This window comes from Cebidichthys violaceus, unplaced genomic scaffold (assembly GCF_023349555.1).
Source record: "Cebidichthys violaceus isolate CVI_PGR_0920_01 unplaced genomic scaffold, fCebVio1.0.p SCAF_7, whole genome shotgun sequence".
NCBI lineage: Eukaryota > Metazoa > Chordata > Actinopteri > Perciformes > Stichaeidae > Cebidichthys > Cebidichthys violaceus.
The window spans coordinates 10,433,372-10,439,371 of NW_027176927.1; the positions used below are offsets into that span (position 1 = coordinate 10,433,372).

At 38.7% G+C, this 6,000-nt stretch overlaps 1 protein-coding gene across 5 annotated transcripts in view; it reads left to right on the forward strand.

Annotated features, from left to right (window-relative positions):
* cdk14 (cyclin dependent kinase 14) overlaps positions 1 to 5,791 on the forward strand; it is a 177,086-nt gene extending 171,295 nt beyond the window's left edge. For all 5 annotated transcript variants that reach the window (XM_068736161.1, XM_068736160.1, XM_068736162.1 and 2 more), the window contains one exon: positions 425 to 5,791. The gene's annotated coding sequence lies outside the window, so the exon portion shown is untranslated. The remainder of the gene's footprint in view (positions 1 to 424) is intronic.
* The last annotated feature ends 209 nt before the right edge of the window (positions 5,792 to 6,000 follow it).

A 6,000-nucleotide genomic window follows, 5' to 3' on the forward strand; every position in this document is an offset into this window, starting at 1 on the left:
GTTGATTTTTCATTCCCTTTTGTTAAATTTATTTAGGGTCGAAAGTTCCCTTACTATTTTTCTAGAGATAAATAAAACTTAAACGGCGGGGGATTATAGAGCCGACGACTTGGCCAATCAGATTCAACTTTGTAAATTCTTAGTTGGGGATACACCTAGTTCAATACGTCGTACAATGTTTTTGTGACTCATGAAACCTGAAAATGTCTTCACAAGAAAAAGAGTAAATTGGATATTTGATTACTGATTCACTCATTGTAGTACCTTCACACAATGACAGCACATCTAATAAATTTGAACCCATATGCTCATTACTGTTGATTTCAATCTGCATGGAAACATGAAATGGGGGATGTGATTACTTTAGTGTTTCTACAATGCCCGTTTCAACAGATTGTGTGTTCTGTCTCTTTTTCTGTTTCAGGTGGCTGTTGTAAAAAACAAAAAAGATGAAGACAAGAGATGGAGGATCCAGACGAATGGAAGAGCCCCAGTTCTCTTTTTATTTATTACCTTAACAATATGTGTGAGCGTGGGTGTATGTGTGCGTGTGTGCTGTGTGCATGAGAACGAGATTTAGCACTGGGTATAGATATGAATGCATGTGTGCATTATGAACGGTACCTAAGATTTCAGGCTATCATTTGCAAATCAAATTTTGTTTACTTTTTATAAGGTTCCAATAACCCATATGTTGTTATCACAGTATAAACAAAAGGACTTTACTATTGGTACATATTGTGTTTTGTGTTTGTAACTAACCTCCTATTTAAGAATGTATATTTGTATGTATGATATACTCATCTAGAAACTATATAATGGACAATTTTAATATCGCTTCATCTTCTCAAGCCAAGACACAACAAACACATAAGAGGAGACATGCATACGAGTAAAGCTATAAATCAAAAACAATGCAGTCGGTTAAAAAAGAATGATTCTTAATAGTTCCATTTCAACTTTCTTACCAGGTTCAACTCTAATTTGTTGAACCGCAGACAATAATAATGTTGGAGGGCTTTCAGGTGGTGCAACACATCCTCTGGCAGCCATATTGGAGGTCCTGATCTTGTTTTACATTTTTTTAATTTGTGATAATGTTTGATCTTGTTAGCTGACTAATTGTGCTATTTGTCAGGTAACTACCACCATCAACGAATATGATTGAAACACTAAAGCCTCAAGTTGGTAAATAAGTAGTAAATAGAGATTAGTAGTTGAAAAACAAAGCACATATTGTCCTTTGGCAGATATTTCTCTTATTTGCTTTCGGCTGGGCGATTTAGATACTTTCCCAGAAGAAAACGTGATCAGATCAGATTTATATGTGCAGACATCAGAAACCTATCTATCCCAGGACGAGCATTAGGTTATGAAGCTAATATGACATAATGGCCAAACAGTGGAACTTTCCCATAGACTTACATTGGGAGAGAGACGTCTATGGATAATGTTTGAGGTAAATTAACTTTCCTGTAAGAATGCTTAGATAGCCCCTATTGAAATCATTAGGTCCTGGAAGTTGTAAAATGCATTAATAGCCAAATCCAGAGTTATTTCCCTAGGCTCAGTGAACTGTCATTGAAGCCTGAGATGGAGGCGGGGGGGCCTCCCAACCGCTAAAGGAAACGCCAGCGGCTCTATGGACCCATCACCATGGATGCGAAACATCCGGGGAATTTCTTATCATCGTTTAGCCCTCCAAACAATCACGCGGTCACATCGCGGTGCAGAACTCCTCAGTTGCACCAGTGCGATGTTCCACGCTGCAGTCATAGTAATATATTTCAGTCAATGGACTGTTATTCTCCTCCATGTTGTTCTCCATAGTTTATAGCAGCATGGATTATGTTCAGCTCTTCTGTCACTCTGGACTTGAAATCGTCATATGTCGCGTTGCGAGTGTCTCAAAAGACTTTGAAATTTTATTTTAGGAACCGAGACAACTCTATAGGAATCAGATTTCAAACCACTTCCAAATAATGTTTGAATTTGATTTGCAAAAATCACATTTAATGTCTGGCAAAACTACAAAAGTATGACCCTGGTGGTAGAAAAATGATAGTATTAGATATCTTTTTAATTTTTCCACCGGACCTCCATGATGGAACTTGAACTGGCTGAGATGACTTTTGTGTTGCAACTGAAAAGTCTTTCAAACATAAATGATCTCTGCTGGAGATGTTGAAGGTGCACACATAAAATAACAGGGACAGCACCAACCAGTGTGCCATACTGTAATTGACAACAGCTGTAATTGTGTGCGTGTCTGATAGAGAGGCGTGTATGTGCTAGTGTGTGTGTGAGTATATTAAACATGGGCAATAGCTAAGCATTGGGGCTTCCATCCATGCAAATGAGCTAATGTACAAACGGTAAAACACCAAGGCAATAGGTTGTGTGGCCTATTGTTTGACCCAGCCCACGACAATCCTCCCCTTCACTTTATCTAATAACCATCAAAAGATCTGCAATATTGTATTAAAAACAGATGATCTATGTCAATAACTTCAACTTTTTGTTAAGCTCATGAGTCAAATGTTAAGATTGATCCGGAGCTTTTCGTATCTGACAAATCAAAAAAAGTGTAGGGATGAGTGCTTTTCAGTGAGTGGTAGTGTGTGTGCAGTGTGTGTACTGTAGGTGGTGTCCCTTCACCACCAACAGTGGCTCTTATGGCGAGACTTCCCCTATATGTGTGCCCCTCAACATCCTACACGTTCTAAATGTTTTGCAACTTTTTATGACGAAGGTCAAATGTATAACGTAGTATCATCTGCAAAGAAGTTTATACTCTTTCTTTTGATGTTTTGTGTGAAAATATCTGAATGTTACAAGCTTAGATGTATGGTGATAATTGTGAAGTACTATCAATACAATGGCTTCCTCTTTATCAATCAGTTTGAAATTGACTGAAACAATAATATCGGCCCTGAACTGTTGATAAGCCGAAGAGATGAGGCCGCAAATGTGGCGTCAAGGAGAATTGGAAACTGTTGATACTTATGTCGCTCCACGACCTATCAAACACACTCACACACACTCACACACACATATCCACATTCATAATGTAGATGTCTTGCCTTCTAAGGTAACCTTCCTGCACCTATCTGCTACAATACAGTATAACCCTGCAGCGCCTCCATGCCCCCCTCCAGCTGATGTTTGCTTTGCAGTCTGTCGCATTCAAAGATGGTAATTTTTCATGTCTATCTTAATACATCACTCACGAAATGTAATCATTCCTCCATTCATAACAGCCATAAAGGAATATTTTTACAGTACCAAAATGCATTCCAAAGTTCAGCTGTAGGTAATATTCTTCAGTGGCAGTCTGAGTTAGCGAAATGGAGTGGGTATCTCCGTCCAAGCAATTATGTGTAAATTTATTAACCGTTATTTTTCTAAAGAGCTAATGGACCAGAGCTTAATTGACGATCAATATTGGATTAACATTTGTCAGGTGCCGGGGATGATATGGCCAGGTGGCTCTGGTGCTGGAGGTGTAAAATGACAGTTGTTTTCTAACCATAAAAACATAATATGTTGTGTGTTTTTGTTTTGTTTTTTTTAATCAATTTGCTCATAAAAACACCTGAGAAAGTACAAATTGTGAAAAAAGGTTTTCACGCTTCGCGAGATGGAAGGGTTGCATAGACAAAAAACAAACACACTTACTCAATAAATCAGATGGAACATGAAGCAGGTGACTTAAACATCAATCAAGCTTCCGCTCCCACTGAAGAGATGAAAAATGGCGGCAGACATTAATAGCACCAGATTGGGGAATTAGCGCAACCAACTGTTTACCTCGATGAGTCCCAACCCCTAATATTTGCATAACAGTAGTGGATGGAAACACATACAATTTGCATTTTCTTGTGGCAATTTTCTGGAAAGTCGGTTGCATTTGTGTTACATTTGGATGGAAACTTGGCTTCCGACTGCTGAATAATAATATTGGCTGAATATTGGCTGAATTTTGGAATATATTTTTGAATATAGACTGTGGATTTGTTCCCCTATCCTTGACAGTGTAGACACTCAAGTTAAGATTAGAGATGTTCCGATACCATTTTTTCCTTCCCAATACTGATTTCCATACATGAACTTGTGTATCGGCCGATACCGAGTACCGATCTGATACCAGTGCGTTAAAAACACAATTTGATGTTTTGCTAGTTCTGGCTTAATTTTGGGTGCAGCGATTTATCTGGAGCTAATGATGGAACTAGGTAACGAGTGAGCCACCTCCCCTTGCGTCCTTCTTCTGATCTCATCTCTGTTGAGAGTTGCACTTGCGCTGTACCAATCATGCAGGATGTACGGATCGGGGTAGCGAGTGACACATGTCGTTGTTCCTGTACAGTGTAAAGGAACTGATAAATGATATGATAACGTGATGTCCGATCGATGCATAAACTGATACTAGCATCGGTATCGAAACAAATCTAGTTAAGATAGACGTGAAAATATCTGAACCCATGTTAAAGTAGAGAGGAATTGGAGTTTTTGTGCTTTGGCATTTTACCATGACTGTGTTCCAGTCCAGCTTCTTCAACCATAGAGGCAAAATAAATGGTCATGGGCTGGACTCTCTCCAATAGCATTTTGAAAATGCACTTTAAAGAAAAATCTCTTTGCCCTACATTCCAGCCTATATGGGTGCTAATACTGTATATACAGTATATGTAACCTTTCTTTGCCTGACGCAAAGCAAAGCAGTCCTTCTTACAAATATGAATTTCATCCCTTGTTTCAAACCTTTACCACAGATTGAGGAGAGCTCATAGGAATGCTGTACTTGAAGTTATCTTGCGGCTTTTCAGTGTCATCCCCAGGCTGTGATTGTGCGGCAGAAGAAAAAGGGGAGGAGACGGGGCGGGTAATGCCAGTAAAGCGGCGTGACAGAAGAGGGTTAATACCATCGAGCTGTGCGAAGATTGCAGAGCCTCATGTGGCTTTAAGGGATTGCAGACAGTATTAGCAGCTGAATAATTATTTTTGGCATGTTTCTCCTTGTGCATACTTTCGGCGTGGCACACATCGCTTTGTTTGCCCCTAAACACTCTTACTTCTGTGGAGCTTTGTTAGCCCGCAGTCTTGTACAAAAACTTATATTTTTGAGTCCTGTGTGGTTAGAGACTCTGTTCAAGCTTGAATGTTAATCATATATTTCAATAAAGTCCAGTGAAGGGAATACTTGGTGGAATTGCACATTTAGCACTGTGACAAGGGAAATGAGAAATAATCTCAATAGAAATGTCAAAGGGGTAAATCGATAAGGTGTTGACACACCTTCTATGAAGTGAAATAGTGATGCTTCCACTTTGTTCGTACACAGGGTTGCAAAGGTCCCCTTAATGCTATCAAAGAGATATGATATATGAATAAAGATATAAGGTGAATATAAATATATGGCATCTATTTTTGGCATTCTTTATCATGTGGCCCGAATTGGAATCGGAAGGAAAAACATATAGGTTGGATCCATCGTGCATCCTCGCTGTGCTCAACAATGAATCTGTGTTTGCAACTTTTTTCAACAAAGCTTCTCTCGCATTTTATTTTCTCTTTTTTTTGTATGGTGCACTGAACACACATTATTTTCTTTCACAAGTGGTTTGGAAAACAGAAGTGTCGTCAGTCACTTCACCGAGTGAAACAATATAGTATACAGTAGAATAGCTGTTGCATTATTTGTATGTAATGTTATTATGGAAGATGTAATGTCCTTCTGTAAATGTTGTTTAATGTTGTTTTACCTGAAATAAAATGTATTAATGCTTCAGATGTGTCCGTAGAGATCTGACTTTGTGGCTGTAGTACAACATCTAATGTTGCTTTGGGAGAAGCTGTGATTTTTCAGTTGGATACTTTCAAAGGCTTGCTGACTTTCAAAGTTGCCTACCCCAGCTTTAAAGTTTAAATAAGTTGCAGTTTGATGGCATGAATAATATTTTTAATTAAGCAAAGTGATCACTTCATGAGTCATGTCAG